We start from the raw sequence: 19,567 nt of genomic DNA, 5'->3' as shown, positions 1-19,567 counted from the left end.
AAAGCTTGGTGTAGGCCTTCTTTGGCCCCCATTTGTGCCCCCTTTGGGCCTCATTGTTGACATGTGGGACAGCAGACCCCCCCAGCTAGCTTACGTTTTTTTACGCATGTTTCAAAATCTGGCCCAAAATTCACTCTTTTTATCATATCTCGGGCATTTGGAACCCGATTCAGGCAAGATAAGAGTCTAAGTTGGAATTTTGGCACGCTTCAAACGCGATGGTAATGTCAGATTTGCCAAATTCTGATGACAGGATATTCTGCAATAGATTTCAGTTATTAGACAGCATGTATTTATATGCCTATGGCTTATGTGATGCTTCTACTGATGTTTATTGATACCAAATCACTTGTGGATGTTATGCCTCTTATGTGAGACGCATTTGGAGCTAATTTAGCTCAACCATTGACTATTTTGAGCAATCCTAGATCTATCCAAAACAGGGCATCCACCTATTACTTCAATTTTATGCCTACAAGTCTTGCCATTTGATGCCCGGTTGGTGCCTATACATACACGAATGTATGCCCATGATTTGCCTATGATTTGAGCTTGGATTGAGCACTGATTTGCTCAATTTACAGAGGTTATATGTTGCTAGAAACTTCAGGGCTGAAGCTATTTATGCTACAGTTGGGTTATGCCTATTGGTCATGGCGTGCTCTAGGCTACTCGGTATGATGTCATGATGGACTATGCCACATGTCTTGTTTATGCTTCGAAATGCTTTTGAGATAAGATTAGAGCTCAATTTGGGTTTGACTGTCACTTCTTTGCAGTTGGCATTTCATCTATGACATGGTTTATGCCTAGGCTACCCAATACTATGGGTTATGATGTCTTGGTGAATGCTTTATGCTTTGGCTATGGATGGTAGTTGTTTGAGCTCATCTCGACATTCATTTGAGTATTCCCTTGAGCAGTTGGACATTAACTTGGATTTTTTTGTTAAGACTTGGCTTTTTCCATTACGACCTTGGATGCTATTGAGGCATTGCCTTGGTTACTTGTCTTTGGTACTCTAACTTAGTTTGATTGAGCTATTGAGCTCGTTTATCCACCTTTTGTGCCAGTGGGAGCATATTGTATGCTTGACCGACATTGAGCAGGAGGTTTATGCTATTTTGAGCATTTTGCAGATACTTGAGACTTTGAGATCTCTTACACTGAAATGTTGCATGGTTCATGCACTGATATCTTGGAGTTGCTTTTGACCTGAGCTTGGGCTTTGCACTCTTGTGAGCATACACCTACTGGTGTCAGGTCTTGCCAGTGTTATGTATACTTTGCCCTATTGTCCAGCAGGTATGCCTACTCACACTGACAGATGCTTTGGTGACATGTTTGGGTGTTTGCTCAGGGTCTTGATGACTATTTGGTGCTGATTTATGCATGTTTATGGCTGGTCATGTCTTGGTTATCATTTATTGACTTGGTGCAGTGATCTGGTCAAAAATTGACTCTCACAGTACCCTGCTGTCATTTATTACAGCAAGCATATAACTCCGGATTGACATGGATTTTTCATACTAAAATATTCTAAAATGGTGTACTTTCACTAGTACTTGGTGGGAAGCAGCTTTGGTTACACTTTTCTCGCCATTTTCTCTCGATTTTTGTGATTTTTTTGTCATTTTCTCTAGTAAACAGCAAGCAGTTTTGAGCTATCTAATGTCTTCCAGCCTACATTATAGCGAGTTCGTCCACTGATCATGCTATTTTCAACATCACTAAGCTTGATGGTATGAACTACTCTTATTGGAAGAGCCAGATTTGGCAGGTGTTGGTGCAGAAATCACAAATCAAACCTTTGAGGTTGAGCGGGTATCCGCTTGTAGCTATGCCAGATGAGGAATGGCTTGAGCTTGATGAGTTATGCAAGTCCACTATTGTATTATCTCTCACAGAATGGGTTCATTACAATGTATTTGAGGAAGAACAAAGTGCATGGCACTTGTGGGATAAAATCAAGAATCTCTATGACAAGAAAAGTCCAACGAGTCAGATGTATTGGCTGAAGCAACTTATGGATCTGCGCATGAAGGAGAATGTGACTATGAATGCTCACTTGAGCTAGTTCCATGCTATACTCAAGAACTTGACTTCGAAGGACATCACTTTTGCAGAGGATGTCACTCCTCTTTTCTTGCTTGGTATTCTTAATGAGTCATGGGATGTATTTCATACTGCATTATGTGCCTCTACTGCTACCTTGAAATTATCTGATGTTAAGAGTGCTCTTCTGCAGGAAGAGGTTAACCGTAAGAATTTGGATGCCTCTCGTGTGTCGCATGCTATGACAGTTAGAGGCAGAAATGATAGATATGAAAAGCATGGTAGTGGTGGCAGTGGTTATGGACGAGATTCTCAGAAATCTTGGTCCAAGCCAAGTGGGAAGTCATGTAGCAAATCCCATGGTAGGAATGCAGATGTTACTTGTCACCATTGTGGAAAAAAGGGCCATATTAGGCCACAATGCCATGAACTGTGCAATGAAAGGCGCAAAGATAAGGGGAAAGACAAAGTGCATGATAAGTCTTCTGATCGCAGCATAGTGCCTGCAAAGTCCAGTGTTAAAATTGAAGAGATCAATGTTATGCAGCCTGAGGATGTTGATGATGATTATTATATCCTTGCAACTTCTTCTAATGCTTCGCAGATGACAGAGATACACTCTATGTATGCACAGTGCTGGCTCTTGGACTCAGGTGCATCCTTTCATGTGACACCTTGCCGAGAGTGGTTTCATTCATACCGTACTATTTCGGGTTTTGTGCGCTTGGGTGATGACAGCTCTCTTGATATTATGGGCATTGGTGATGTTAGGCTGCAGTTTCCTTCTCGCAGTAGTTTTGTTATGCAGGATATACATCATGTACTTGCTTTGACCCGCAGTCTCATGTCAACTGGACAGCTTGATGATGTAGGTTATCATGTATCTTTTGGAGACTCTACATGGAAGATCACTCGGGGCAGACTTGTGATTGAAAGAGGTGCCAAGGCTGGTAGCCTCTATCCCTTGATTGTATATGCTTCTTCCCTTGATCATGTTTTGTTTGTGGATTCTATCCCACATGTATCTCTTTGACATGCCCATTTGGGCCATATATCTTTGAAGGGAATGAAAATGCTTTTTGGTTTGCAGTACTTACCGCCCCTTGATTATGCATGTTTTGATTCATGTGAGCATTGTCTTTATGGTAGATAGACTAGGTCTACACATAAGAAGTCTGGTAGGCCACGCATGAGTGAGCCCTTGGCATTGGTACATTCGGATGTCTGTGGGCCCATGCCTTGTCAGTCTATGGGTAGTGCAAAGTATTTTGTTATGTTCATAGATGATTTTTCACGGAAAGTTTGGGATTATCCCATTAAGCTGAAATCTGATGTCTTGGCTATGTTTCAGAGATGGCTTGCATTGGTTGAGATCCAGTCTGGGTATAGGCTAAAATGCCTAAGAACAAATAATGGGTGTGAGTATGTCTCACGTGCTTTTAAGTAGTTATTTGATGAGAGGGGTATTAAGCGTCAGTTGATCGCCCCCTACACCCCCCCAGAATGGTTTGGCTCAGCGGATGAATAGAACCATCTAGGAGTGTGTACGCAGTATGCTTGGCCATGCAGGCCTACCACAGAGCTTTTGGGCTGAGGCAATTAGTACAGTTGTGCATGTCATAAATAGATCACCTTCTAGTGGTTTGGATTTCTAGGTTGCAGAGGAGGTATGGACTGAAAATCCTCCCTCTTATACGCATCTCCATGTCTTTGGATGTGAGGCATTTTGCCATGTGCAAAGGGACAAGAGAAGTAAGCTGGATCCTAAGAGTGTCAAATGCATTTTCCTTAGTTATGGTGACGTAGGCGAGATGGATTACCGTCTTTGGGATTTGCATGCGCTGAAAGTCATCCGCAGTCATGATGTAGTCTTCCATGAAGACAAGATGCATAGGCAGCCTGAGAGAGTTGTTGAGATCCGTGCAGGGTCATATTTCAGGAGGAGCCGAGAGCTCCCACACAACCAATTGGATAGCCTACAGCTGCGGCAGCTGCTCATGGTCAGGGTGTTGGACAGGCAGCTGGGTAGGCAACAGAGCTTGCCGTGAGATGGTCTACTAGAGACAGACATCCACATGATAAATTTCAGCCCTCGATACACTATGTCTTGGTTACAGATGCAAGAGAGCCTTTCACTTATGATGAGGCTATGCACAGGGGTGACAGTCACTCCTGGGAGAGGGCTATGCAGTCTGAGATAGACTCCTTGCATAAGAATGACACTTGGGATTTGGTTTCCTTGTCTACGGGCAAGAAGGCTTTGCCATGCAACTGGATGTACAAGCTGAAAAGTACCGCTGGACACCCCAAGCCGGCATACAAGGCTAGATTGGTAGCAAAGGGTTTTAAGCAAGAGTATGGTGTGGACTTTGATGAGGTATTTTCTCATGTGGTTAAGATGACCACCCTGCGCTTAGTCTTGGCTTTGGTTGCTCAGCTTGACTTGGATTTATACGAGATGGATGTCAAGACGGCTTTCTTACATGGGGACTTGCATGATGAGATTTATATGGAGCAGCCTAAGGGCTTTGCAAAACCCGACAGGGAGCACCTAGTATGCAAATTGAAGAAAACTCTTTATGGCTTGAAGCAGGCACCTAGGGAGTGGTATCATAAGTTTGATGCCTTTATGCAGTCACAGGACCACAGCAGGAGTGCTATGGATCTGTGTCTTTACACGATGAAATCCCGTGATGGTTCTTTATTGATTTTGGTACTCTATGTGGATGATATGATGATAGCAGGGAAAGCTCATGATGAGCTAGATGCTCTTAAGGCTCAGCTCAAGAAAAGCTTTGAGATGAAAGATCTGGGACAGGCCGCTCATATACTTTGGTATGCACATTAGACGCGACATGCATCTCTACTTATCACAGAGGGAGTACATTCATAAAGTCCTTGAGCACTTCTACATTCATAAAGCCTCACCTATGCTGGAGGTGTTGTTTCTTGGATGTCCAAGGTGCAAAAATGCATGGCCCTTTCTACTACAAAGACTGAGTATGTTGCAGCCACCACTGAGGCTTGCAAGGAGGCCATTTGGTTGGATCATTTGGTTGGTGACCTTGGTATTGATACTATCCCTACACTGCATTCGGATTCTATGAGTGCTATTCAATTAGCCAAGAATCCGGTCTTCCATGCGAAGACGAAACACATTGAGGTGAAGTATCACTTCATACATGGGGTTGTTGAGGACAAGTCTGTTGATCTTGTCAAGATCTCAATTGACCAAAATCCTGTAGATCTGCTCACAAAAAGCCTCTCTACAGAGCGCTTTGCCTTCCTCAGGAGGTTGATGGGCATGGGATGAGATGACATCTTTCCTCATCCTATTGTACATGTATACATATTGTACTGTCTTTTTCTTTTTCTTTTCACTCCTCACTAGGGCAGATTCGCCTTTATAAGTGGGAGGTTGTTGGGGATAAAGTAGCCTTTGCCTAGCCGCCCGTGTATTACTACACTGACAGTCACCGCCACTGCACACTGCAGGTGGCGGATGCCCATTACCATCACTTTATTCTTTATTCTTTTAGTGACAGTTTGAATAAAGGAAGGCCCGATCACACATTGTGAATGTTGGAGTTCCCATTTCTTGTCTCTCTCTTTCTTGCTCTTGCTCTCTCGCCATAGCTCTCGAGTGCAAGCTTCGATCCTTCTCTCCATGGGGGTAGAGGCACCTTCGCCTAGCCGCCCATGTATTACTACACTGATAGTCACCGCCACTACACACTACAGGTGGCGAGCGCCCATCACCGTCACTTTATTTTTTATTCTTTTAGTGACAGTTTGAATAAAGGAAGGCCCGGTCACACATTGTGACTGTTGGAGTTCCCATTTCTTATCTCTCTCTTTCTTGCTCTTGCTCTCCCGCCATAGCTCTCGAGTGCAAGCTTCGATCCTTCTCTCCTTTCATATATATGTGTATGTGCATTAGATCTAGATAAGTGCGTGAGTGCATGTCACACACACACACACACACACACACAGGGGGTGGGAGAGGGAAGAAAAAGAAGAATGACTTTTTACATGGTAGGTGGGAGCAGAAATGTGCCAACTCCGTGAAAAGTTTGAAGGGGGCCACATGTTGTGCCCCTAAATGCCCTAAAAGTTTTCTAGGGGTTGCCACATGTTGCACCCTTAAAGCCTGCATCCAAGCCTACTTGGATGCCATCCACTCACTCTTTTTGCAATCCATTCATGCATGCAACCATCAAGCCCTGTGCTCTATGCTTTTTCACTCTTGCCCATATCAAACTCTGTAGGGAGGGATCATCACTTGAGAAAATGACAATTGAACTTCATTGGAGGCCACATGACTACAGGCTACCATCCCTACCCCATTTACAATTTTCCTGTAGCTATTGCCATTGAGCCCCATACCATCTGGTTTTTTACCATCTCTCATTTTAAACTTTTGTAGGGAGGGATCACCACCCCTTCGACTATTTAAAATTGGAGGTATGAATACTTTATTTCTATCACTTTGACACTACAAGTGAGGAGGTACATGATAACTCTCTCTGTCTAATATTTAGCAATATTAAAAGTGGGGGTATGTGTAATCTTATTTTTACACTAATACTTCATGTGCATAGGTAAGTGTTACCTCTCTTTCTCTCTCTCTAATATTTAGTAATATATATATATATATATATATATATATATATATATATATATATATATATATATATATTTTCTATATATGCTTTCCTCTCTCTTTCTCTCTCTCTCTCTTTGAGATTACAATGCTTTATTTCTTATTACATGGGAAAATGAATCTACCTTAACCTCTCTCGTTTGTATGGTTGAGATACACATGATTCTAATATGCACTAATCTATGTATGCTACATTAGTATAACTATATGTAGGGATATTGGGATATTGCTTATATATTCGTATACAAATATGAGTAAGTTAAATTTATGTGATAAATTTAAACTATATGCTTGATTTAGTTTTTGATATATCCTAGAATCATATCGAAAAAACACTTAAATAGCTTGGTACATTTAGAGAGCATGTTTATACATGTGTGAAGCTATGTTCTTGAATACATGAGTACTTACACATAACATAAGAATCTTAGAATCTCTCATGGTATGTTTTTTTTGTGACTCAATCACCCATGAACCCTCTCACCACATGAGACAGGCATTATGATACGAAGTACTCTAAGAATTACAAATATTGGTGCTTCAAACTTCAATGTGAATCACCAATACTAGTGCGAAGTGCCGAGAGAAGCTATGCGTGGAGCATCTAGTTACTCTTAACTTGGGCAACTCCATTTGATTTATTTGGTAAAACCCTATTTTGCTCCCGAACATTCTCTTTGCATAACACATTAGGAAGCAAGGGATCCTACAATTCCTCCTTAAGGACTATAGTAGAAACTTGTACCAACTTTGCATACACATTCTATTACTCATTCCCATTAGACTTTGACTCGCCATACTCAAGTGGCTAAATCCATTTCTTAAGCTTGAAACCATTGACCATAGGGTGAATAATCTCTCCTAGCAACGTGGCCAAGTTTCCAACATCCTTGATAATCTCATAAGGACAAACATAGATAAGCTTCAAGTTTCTAGAGTTTTTATCCTACTTAGAGTTATAGAATATTACAAGATCGCCTTCTTTGAGGATCTTTGTTTTGATGTGTTGGTTTATGCAAACTTGTATTCTTGCTTTCACCACACTTGATAAATAAGTTGCAATAATATGATCAAGATGCATTAGCTGTTGCATTCTATTATATACCAACTCTTTAGGTTGCAGTCTATGAGTAAGTTCCATTATTAGGCTAGGAACAATCAACTCCATAGGTAGAATGCCTTCTACACCATAAACAAGCTTAAATGGTTCTAACCCTATTATGACTTTGTATGGTGTCCTTCATATTTTCCTTGATAATCTCCTTTAGGATCTACAAAAAATCTAATTGGAACTTTCTACTTGTCCACTCACTTGAGAATGATCATAGACCTCTTCTAAAGAATCATATGTTTTTCAATTAGTTCCTTGATGAGAGCATTTAAGAAATGCTTCCCTATATCACCAACCTATTCAATTGGATATACAGATCAGGTCATGAAATTAGAATAGAGAAATTAGGCCACACTAGTTTTAGCAAGATTATCTTCCAATACTTAGCTTCAACCCATTTTGTGTATGAATTAGTGTGTACCAAAATATATGCATTCTTGATTTGATGAGCCATTCGTTTAATTAGCCCAAAAAAGTTAATTCACCATTTTTGAAAAGGTTCCAAATGAAATACATGGTTGATCTTACATTCTGTCCCTTTAGTTGTGGTTGACCCTCTTACATGCATACAATACATTCCTTGGTATATTGATAAGCATCCCAAAGGACAATTGACCATCGCAACCCTAGTTGTAATATTTTCCTTTCAATAATGTCCCCAAAGAAGTGACCTCCTACTAATCCTGCATGGGCTTCCTACAGAATCAAAGCATGTTCTTATTTAGATATACACATGCTCAAGATTTGATCATTGCCTTTCTATACTAATCTGTAGTGTAAACCAAGAATTAGAGGATTTGTAGATGAAAGGACATTGTGCACAATAAGAGAAAGATATAGAGACAATGTAGAAAAAGGAGTGAATTGTAGTTAATCATTTCATTGCTAGCAGCTGTATATATACATGGTACGTTAAATGAGGTTCTCTAAATATGTCAGATATTTACAAGGTGGATAACTATGGGATCCTTTTGTCCACATATTTGCCTATCCTTATCTTATCCAAACTTTAATCCTAACATCCCCCCTCAAAAGGATTGCATAGGAAATCTGCAAAGAAACAAGAGATTATATTCAATTCAACTAGAATATTTTCCCCTCCCAATCGGAGCATGCAAAGGATTTGCATGGCAATTTTATGCTTCAAGTGGGGAACTAATTTCATGCGGAAATTAGCAGCATTATCACATGATGGTACATATTGAAGGATGATATGGGAATTTTCAACTAATTTACGTACAAAACGATATCTCATATCAATATGGCGGAGTTATAGACTTAATTTAGGGCCTTGAATAACAAAGTTTCATGCTTTGTTGTCAGTGAAGATGGAAATTCGCTGAGGCTAATATCCAAAGCAGATATCTTCCAAGAGTTTCTTAAGGCAAATAACTTCCTAGGTAGCCATGCTGCATGCCACATATTCGGCTTCCGCAGTAGAAAGTGCTACTGAGAGTGTTGTCGTTTGGTGTTCCATGATATGGGACCTATTGTTAGTGTAATGATAAAACTGATGAGAGATCTTTGGGTAGCAAGATCACCACCCCAATCTGCATCTGAATATGCTCTTAAAAGAAAATCATTGGTGCCTTTTGTAAAACATAGCCCCACATGAGACATGACCTTGAGGTATCTTGAGACACGTTTTAGCTACTACCAATTTTCATAAGTGGGTTGATGCATGGCTTTGGAAAGAATATGTTCTGCATAAGACAAATCTGGACATGTACAAGTCATTAGATATCCAAGATATCCCAGTGCTTCTATATAAGGGATAGTTTCCATTTCACGAGCTTGCTCAATTGAAAGAGAATGAGATGAGGATGGATTTAGTTGGAGATTTTGGGCAAGTGGAGTGACCATGGGGTTATAGTGGAGCATGGAGTAACGTGAGAGAATAGACATATTGTAGGTATGTTGATGCATTTTGATAGATGTGAGTGACTATTCAATTTCAATGCCAATACAATAATGCATAGGACCATAATATATCATAGCAAATTGTGAGGATATAATGGATTTGCTTTGGACATGGCATGAGGAGAGTTGGTAAGAATGGGAATGTCATCAACATAGAGGCCTAGGATAATAACAGTTTTGCCCTCCTGAAGAAGAATATAAATGTTTTGATCAATGTCCAGCCGCCTAAAACCATGGTGTATTAAGTGAGAATGAATGCAAGTGTCCCATTGCCTTGGTGCATGTTTCAGGCCATAAAGAGCTTTATGCAATAAACAGACATGAGTAGGGAATTTTGGATCAACAAAGTTTGGGGGTTGAGACATTTATATTTTCTCTTTTAAATGACCATGTAAGAAGGCAGTTTTGACATCAACATGATGGAGGCGTAATTTGAAATGAGCAGCCATGGAAAGTAATACCCCTAAGGAGGTTAATGATAGTATGGGAGAGAATGTACTTCCATAATGGGAGCCTTCAATTTCTTTGAAACCACGAGCTACAAGTCAGGCTTTATACTTGTCAATAATGCCAGCTAGTTTGAGCTTTTTGCAAAGTACCCATTCACAGCTGATTGCAGATTCTCCAGGAGGAAGCAAGACTAATTGTCCAAGTGTTGTTATGAAGAAGAGCCTTGTATTCTTCGAGCATTGCAACTTTCCATTGAGATCTTCATGACTTCGAAGTGCTTGAGTGACAGAAGGGCAATTTGGTGGCTCAAGAATGGTGTTTGGAGGTGAGTGTCGAGCTTGTCCAAGGGCAATGTTGGCCTGGAGATGAAGGTCATGTAAGCTCTTGTAACATGGAGTTTCTAGGGAGAGAACTTCATCGGTGTTGGAGTCAGAAGAGCTTAAGAGAGTAATGGGCATAGAAGGGGAAGTTGGAGATGGGGGTTTGAGAGTGGTTACAATGAGAGCAATAGGAGGAGTTACTTGAAGTGGAGGACATTGCAGCTATGTGAGCTAACCTTCAAAGTTTGGGAAGGGAGTTTGAGGATGCTTGATTAGTGGGAACTTCAATGGGGAGCTCTAGAGAAGATTTCTAAGAAGAGGAGGTATTTATCCATGGACCGAGCGAGATTGATTTAGCTGTAGGAATTTGTGTCTTTGAAAATGGAATGAGACGAGTTTGTTGCTGTTGAGTTATATGTACTTTTGCATATTCTCGTAGTAGTGAGCTGGTACTCGGAAGTGTAGAGAGAGAGAGAGAAAGAATGAGTCGTTGATTGTGAAGGAGCTGGAGTAGAAGTAAATCGATTGCTGGACAGTGCGGGCCGCTGATGTACCGATTATTTGCGCCCTAGTATCCGTCGAGAGCTACAGTGGTGGCGGCGTGCCATGATAAGCAGGTGAAATGGCAGTTTGCTATAGGCATGACTGTCTGTTGGAGAAGATATAATGAGGCCGTGTTGTGTATTGTTGGATGTGATTGGGAAGTTGTGGTGGCTAATGGGCGACTAGATAAAGGATCAGAGATTGAGGTTTTGTGATGGTAGAACTTGTGGGAAATAAATTAACTTCATGAAATATGGTGCTTCTACCGTAGATGAAGACCTTGTTGTGTGGATCATGAAACCAATAAGCTTTGTGACCTTGGGGCTTACCATATCCCATAAAGATTAATTGTGTGGCTCTAGGAGAGAATTTGGATTTGTGATCCTTATTTACAAGAAAGGCAGTACATCCAAAAACCTTTAGATGTGATGGGTCAAGAGGGTGACCAAACCATAATCCGTAAGGAGTGTTATTGTGTAGAGAATTTGAGTACAACTTGTTTAGAAGATATGTTCCTCTAGCAATTGTTTCCTCCTAATACTCTTTTCCAAGACGAACTAGTGATAGCATAGCTCTTATGGCATTTAGTAGAGTATGATTCTTACGTTCAGCAACTCCATTTTGCTGTGGATGATATGGTATGGTAAGCTCATGTTGAATGTCAAAGGCTTTGTAATAATTTTTGAACTCATTTGATGTTTATTCTCCTCCATTGTCTATACGAAGAGCTTTGAGTCATAACTCGTGCTTATTTTCAATTGCTTCCTTGTATTCTTGGAACTTGGAGAAGACTTGTGACTTCCTTGTGAGAAAATACACAATAGTGTATCTAGAATGATCATCAATGAGCACCATAAAGTATTTTGCTCCAATGAGAGATACATGACTGATAGGACCACAAATGTCAGAGTGTACTAATTGAAGAGGTTGAGTCGTAATGCGGTAGGATTTGGGGTAAGGAAGATTTGTGGCTTTACTGAGAGCACAAGCTTGACAAAAATGGAAGTTAAGAGAGCGAAGGTGGAATGCCGAGGACAAGTTTCCTATGAATAAGTTGTTGGAGAGCATTTTGAGAGGCATGGCCAAGTCGAGAGTTCCAAAGGAGAGTGTGTTGCGGTGTACTTGTGAGTGAAGTGAAGTTAGCCGAAGCATTTGAAGAAGATTGTAGAAGTGAATAACCAAGTGTGTAAAGCTAACCTAGTTTTGGGTAGGTGACTTTGAGAGAAGGTGAGAGTAGATATAGGATGTAGTGGTCTTTATAGAAGTGAGGAGTGAGAGAGGATTGAAAAGAGAGCTCACTGATACTTAATAGATTTTTCTTAAGATGGGGAACATAATAGACTTTATATACCTTGATTATGTGATTGGAGGGAAGCTGCACTTAAATGGTTCCGTAGCCCTAAACTTGTTGAATGTTGTTATCCCCCATAGCAATACTGAGTGGAGTTGTTAACCCTCAGATGAACAAGGTGGAAAATCTAGAAAATCTAAAGCCGAAGACAGGGCCAAGACAAAGTGAAACGGAAGACGAAGGCGCGCCAAGAAAAATATGGAATCACAAGAAGTGCTAAAAAATCCTAAATCAAGGAGAAATGCCTACAAGGAAAAGTACAAGTCAATACTTTTGTAAAAGAGCACAAGATGCACCATGATTTATTTTAAGAGTATCAGGTTCTCACCCATGCAATTTGTAAAATAAAGATAGATGGGTGATAGGAAGAAAGCTAGGAAGATAGGAGGACAATGGGAAAAATGGCCTAGGCCATGGCCGGCCATGTAAAAAAGGAGGTAAGGGGATAACCGCCCAAAAGGGATTTAGGGTTTTGTATATAAAGTTGAAAAGTGAATGAGAAGCTCATTCTTGTGTGTGGCCAAAAGTAGCTCTCTTCTTCTTCTTCTTCTTCTTCTTCTTCTTCTTGCTTGAGCTTGTGCTTGAGAGAGGGAGTGTGAGAGAGTGAGTGTGTGAGGGTGAGAAACCGTAGTGGAGAAGCTCTCCATCTTCTCCTCTCTTCTCCTCTCTTCTTCTCTTCTCTTCTCTTATCTTGCCTTGCTCACGGCAATGGAGCTTGGAGCGTGGAGCTTCAGGATGGACCTCGCTTGAAGCTTACACTTGGATTGTGGAGCTATCAGAGTGCTCGGAAGAGGAGGCAACTCGATCAACCATGGAGATAAGCTCACTACACTCGTAGGCATGGATAGCGTGTCGGCTATGTGAGAGGTAGCCATCAGTGCTCGGCTTGGAACGCTTGAAACAATAAGTGATATGTGGGTCTTGGCAGTTTGATGGCCTCTACATTTTGCTTGCGTTGTCAGGACCAAGAGATTCAAGCCTTGAGCACTTGCGCACTTCGAATCGAGGATTGAAGTAGGGTTTTCCCCGAAATGATACTTGAGGTAGATAGGTGGGAAGCGAGGGAGTTTGAAGAGGTATTCGATTTCCTTAGTAAGTAGGTTTTTGGGTTTTTTGGATTTGAAAAACTAGGTTGGAGTAGTATAGGTGTTTTCTTTGTGATTTGGATGCATTAGGGTAGGAAAAAACAAAGAAAAGAAAGAAAAACATGCATTAGGGTTTCTGCTATCATAACAGGGCAAGAGGGTTTGATTTGCTTGCTAATTTGTATTTTGGAGTTTATTTGCTATTTCAAGTATATACAATCCTTCATTAGGGTCTATTCTTATAGTCTGGAAGTTTGTGCAACCCCTCATAACCAAAATCATTAGAATCGAGTTGATTTTCGTCATCCCTGAAACTCGTCCGTAGGAATCAGACACTATTACCAAATTTTCGAAATCGAACCAACCCATCCTGTCGGATCGAATATACCTTATTTGATTTTGAAAATCGAACATCCTAGAATCATACACGAAAATCAAACCATCCAAAATCGAACTATCAAAATCAGACACACAAAAATTGGACCAACCCATAATCGGACCACCAAAATCGAACCACTCGATCCGACTTGGACCGTCCGATCGACCGATCAGACCAACCTAGAATCGAATGTCCTATTCTGATAATCGTACCCCTGAGAATCGGGCAAAAAACTGTCAAAATTGGACAAGTGAATAGAATATAGATTTGACACATCTAAGCCCTGAAACAGACCTAGAGACCATATAGAGCCAAAAGCACATCATAGACTTATCACTAGGAAGAAATCTAAAGCAAGTAGTTTGAAACTTGGCTATGAACGATCATTTCAATTGCACATGGTATTTAGCATACCGGCCCTGTGAGCCAGGTGTTAATCCTCAAACGAACAAAGGTGGAAAATCTAAAAAAGCTGAAGCAGAAGACAAGGCCAAGGCAAAAGTGAAACGGAAGACGAATGTGCGTCAAGAAAAATATGAAAACACAAGAAGTGCAGAAAAGTCCTAAATAAAGAAAAAAGACACACAAGAAAAAGCACAAGTCAATACTTTTGTAAAAAAGCGCAAGGCGCACCATGATTTATTTTAAGAGTACCGGGCTCTACTTGTGCAATTTGTAAAGGTAGATGGATGGTAGGAAGGAAGCTAGGAAGATAGGAGGACAACGGGAAAAAGGGCCTAGACCATGGCCGGCCATGTAAAAAAGGGGATGAGGGAATGACCGCCCAAAAGGGATTTAGGGTTTTTTATATAAAGTTAAAAAGTGAATGAGAAGCTCATTCTTGTGTATGGCCAAAAGTGGCTCTCTTCTTTTTCCTCTTCTTCTTCTTCTTGCTTGTTTGAGCTTGTGCTTGAGAGAGGGAGTGTGAGAGTGCGAGGAAGTGAGTGTGTAAGGGTGAGGGACTAAGGAGAAGAAGCTCTCCATCTTCTCCTCTCTTCTTCTCTTCTCTTCTCTTCTCTTGCTCGCGGCTATGGAGCTTGGAGCATGGAGCTTGAGGATGGAGCTTGCTTGAAGCTTGCACTTGGATCGTGGAGCTACTAGAGTGCGCAAGAGAGGAGGTAACTCGATCGGCATGAAGGTAAACTCACTATACCCATAGATATGAATGGCACGTCGGCTATGTGAAAGGTAGCCATTAGTGCTCGGCTTGGAACGCTTGAAACAATAAGCGGTCCGTGGGTCTTGGCGGTTAAGTGTGAGCTCCCACACTAGGGGTCTGCTCACCCGGACCCTCGCCGCAGAGGGGGCTCTGCCCCCTTCAAGTAAGCTGAAGAGAAAACTTGCATCACAACAGGTCCTCCAAATTAGATCCTAGTGTACTAATGGCTTTGCACAAGCATAGAATCTCACTTGCAAAACAACCAAAAGCCCATATGTGAACAAAGACAAATAGAGACCCTAGAACCTCAATGGGCCAATCTATCGAGCAAGGGCAAAAAGGCCACATGACAAAAACATATATAAGTTGCATTCGGACTGCATCTAGTCAAAGCAAAATGCAGCAACATCAAGCTACGACTGCGAGGATGACTAGACATGACAGTCTTGACGAAAGATGCACCTTGAATGACACTGCGCAGATGACCCAAGGCATCAGTGGAGAGAGAATCCATATTTGGTTGTGTAGTTGGGGACTCAAAGACATGTATCAGAAGGATTAAATTTATAAGCCAAGACCCAAAAGATGAAGACATAGTACCACGCTTAGGGTCCAACTCACCGCAAAAAGAGAGTACGTGTCGATGCTCTCATCGATAAAGGAGCTAATTTTAATATCTTGACCTATGAAGCATGAATCCTACTTGGCCAACCAGAGCTCACACCAACTGATGCTCCTCTTAATCCTTATGGGGGACACCCACAAGCACTTATAGGGAAGTGCAAAATCCTTGTAACTATTGAGATTGAAAGCTTGAATATCCTATTCCATGTTCCTCCAAATAGTGCTAATTGTGGAAAGGAAACCCTCATAGGATGACGCTTCAAAAGGGTGACAAAGTGTGAGGTCGATTATGTAGCACAGAGGATACACTTTTGACACTACTGGGTGTGAGGATAATCACAACCTTTAGCAAGGGTGACCTCATCAAATCTTGAGGGAAAGACAAGGAACATTCTGACGTACAAGGCAAGCCTAGTAACGAGAGCAAGGACTTATTGAAAGAGTTGGTAAAAGCACATGTTGAACAAAGAGAACTAGTGAGTGAGGCCATGCCTGAAACAAGATGGTTAGGAGACAATGCCAAGGACAGGTTTTGAACTTACAAATATCGTAGAAGACCACAAAATAAGCCCAAGCCTTATAGACGAATGTATAGATGGAGAGCCAGTACAACGCCGTGATGGATATCCAAAGCATTGCTATGTGCTCAAAGGTATAACGTAGGTAACCGATGGATTTGTGTGCCAAAACCCCCCACTAAACCACCTCTATCAGCTGAAGGCCAGATCGTATCAAAAACGAAGAAGTGCAGGAGGAAATCTAGATGAAAATTTAAGTCTTTACTAAACAAGGTTGGAGTGGCTGAGCCCCTCACGATTGAAACCAAGAAGCTAAATAGGACTATTCGAAAGGTAGATCCTCAATCTAGCATACTTAACAAGCAGATGTCAGATGTAATCGTTGAGGGTACACAAAAGCCACTAGTGCCCAAGGAGCCTTTGATTTTCCAAGAGGATATTGGGCATCATAGGCGCAACATTTCTCATGGTAAGGTTGACTGCTCAACATCGTAGAACCATCTAACAGCCACAAGAAAATCTTCAAATCAATGCCAAGTCCACCTAGGAGTCCCAAATCTCCTACACCCTCTTTTCCTAAATGGACACAGGAAGCACAACAACAGTCGTCAAGTGCAACTGCTCAATCCCAATCTCTATCACCATCTAAGCTTCCAAATGTCAAAGAGGTGGGATATGATACCATCCTTAGCTCTCAGCCTAAGGATATGTCTGTGCAATCCATTGTAACTAGCTCAACTGATGCCCCATTTGCACAAGTGAATGCGCAAAGGGCAACAATAGATACGATCACTTTTGATATCTTCTTAAGGACTTGACACCGCAGTCTACCAATAGTGGCCAGTTCACTGAACTAGCCGCTACTACTTCCAATTAGGAATCAGAGCAGTCATAGCCTTTGGTCGTGACGATGCCTCTTGTAGAACATGTCCTTAGCAATTCACTTGTGGAAGACGTGTCGCAACCAACATCCTTGACACCTCCAGCACTATCGTAGCATCCTAGAATATCTCTTGGTTCTACGGTAGAGTCAACCAAACCTCCAGAGCAAGAGAAAAAAAGCTCTAAACACAACACCCACTCTAATAAGAAGAAATGGAGGCATGTTCCAATGAGTAAGGATAAGAGTCTAAAGCAAATGCCTAACGAAGAGCAACTGCCTCATAGTTTTAGATGGACTAGGGTAGGTCTCAACTGTATTCAGGAGGCTACAGAGGATTTTTTGATTGAATTTTTCCAAGATTCTTATATATGTGCTACTCATGCACATAGGCTTACACTTATGGATAAAGACATTATAATTATCAGGAGATTGAGATACAGGTTTTCAAAGGTCCTTGAGCCAATACCTCTTTTTTATGTGAAGGCTTTCAATATTTTGAATGTGCCTTCATATAGAAAGAAGAAAAATGATCTTAGTTTGAAGGTTGAAGATGTTACGCATGTAAAGGATACAAGACAACATGAGAAAGAGGAAAAGGCCACATTAGAGCAAGGAGATAAATGGAGAGAGTATAAAAGAAAGAAGGAAAAAAAAAGAAAGTAGATGCAGTCAGAAGAGAAAAGGGCTCCAAGCCAAGCCACTCATTCCTTGGGTAAACCCCTTAGGCCCCCTTGGAATATAACTACTATAGAGCATCAAGATGATCCTCCCAATGCATCTCCAAAACAAAACAAAACAAAACAAAAAATAAAATTAAAAAATAAAAAAAATAAAAAAAAGAAAGAGAAAGAACAAACAAACAAAGACTCACACAAAGAAAAAGAAAAGAAACAATGAGCTTTTTCATGTATATTAGAGTCCCACAAACACTACACCTAGGGGTCCTCAAGTTAGGTATGTCAGATAGCCTTGGTTAGTCAATCTATGCCTAACCCCCTAGCCCTTCCTGTCCCCCCACTTCACACTTAGGGTACATCAAGGGCAGGACGACACACCTAGGGAGTTTGTGCTAGCTCTATCTCCCTAAGTGACACCCACAACACCTCCCCTGTACACAAACTGGGTCATCAAGTATGAGACAACACCACATGCTCCCCTGAGGTTCGACCCAAGTCCCAGTTTCAAGACCACGGAAACCATGCAACACTACATAGTGAGGTAGACACACCCTCAGGTAGTGCATTTACTTTTTCTTTTTTCAAGTAGACTCAACAATGGCGAGATCCACCATTGACATTGAAGGCCCCCACTACCCGATCAAATCTAATTTCGATGTTAATGAGCTCAATTATCCTACATTGTGTTGACCAAAGCACAATAATGTCTCAAGGAGCCTTCAAGTGTACTTCTCCTCAACATTGATAATTTGTTTCACTCCATTGAACCCCCACTTCATCCACACCTTGCTACGAGGAACCAGACCCCTAACTATGTACTATCTAAGTATGCACATTCACTCACATAATATCTGCACCACAATCTATACGCAGTTTGGGTCCTCAAGTGCAAGACAACACTCTTAGCTTGCTTAGAGTTCAATCTGTCAACCAAACTAATCAAACTACATCTTACGCACAATAAGAAGACTAGCACTACCCCCAGGGAGAGACAACATATGAGAGGTTTTCAATTTCAGGTATTGAAGACTCCAACGAAAGTGTCGTCACCCCTTCATCAATACTCAACTTTGAATCCTTATCCTTTATCATCATGCAAGCCCACCAAAGAATCGTCACACACAAAATTCCTAGAACACCAACACCTGTGACAGCCATGAGTGCAACTCCCAACAAAGAACAACCCTATCTCCAACTACAACAACCCTATCACCATCCAATCCTACCACCAACGACCTTCATCCGCACCACCACCCCAACTCCTCCTCCACGACAAAACACATCAGTCCCTTTCAACCATGATGTCTTCTGTGCATGCCAAAGCTTGCTACCTACGGCGGTGAGTGCCATGGGACTAGCACTCGAGGGGGGTAATGTTAACCCTTAGACGAACAAGGTGGAAAATCTAGAAAATCTAAAGTGAAAGGCAAGGCCAAGGCAAAGTGAAACGGAAGACGAAGGCACGCCAATAAAAATATAGAAACACAAGAAGTGCTAAAATTTCCTAAATCAAGGAGAAAGGTGCACAAGGAAAAGTGAAAGTCAATACTTGTGTAAAAGAGCGCAAGGCCCACCATGATTTAGTTTAAGAATGCCGGGCTCTCGCTTGTGCAAATTATAAAGGTAGATGGGCGGTAGAAAGGAAGCTAGAAAGATAGGAGGACAATGGGAAAAAGGGCCTAAGCCACAGCCGTCCATGTAAAAAAATGGGATGAGGGGATGATTTCCCAAAAGAGATTTAGGGTTTTGTATATAAAGTTGAAAAGTGAATGAGAAGCTCATTCTTGTGTGTGGCCAAAAGTAGCTCTCTTCTTCTTGCTTGCTTGCTT

This window comes from Lygodium microphyllum, chromosome 20 (genome assembly GCF_053477565.2).
Source record: "Lygodium microphyllum isolate KBCC chromosome 20, Lygodium_microphyllum_v1.1.10, whole genome shotgun sequence".
NCBI classification, from domain to species: domain Eukaryota; kingdom Viridiplantae; phylum Streptophyta; class Polypodiopsida; order Schizaeales; family Lygodiaceae; genus Lygodium; species Lygodium microphyllum.
This window is presented reverse-complemented; position numbering follows the sequence as displayed.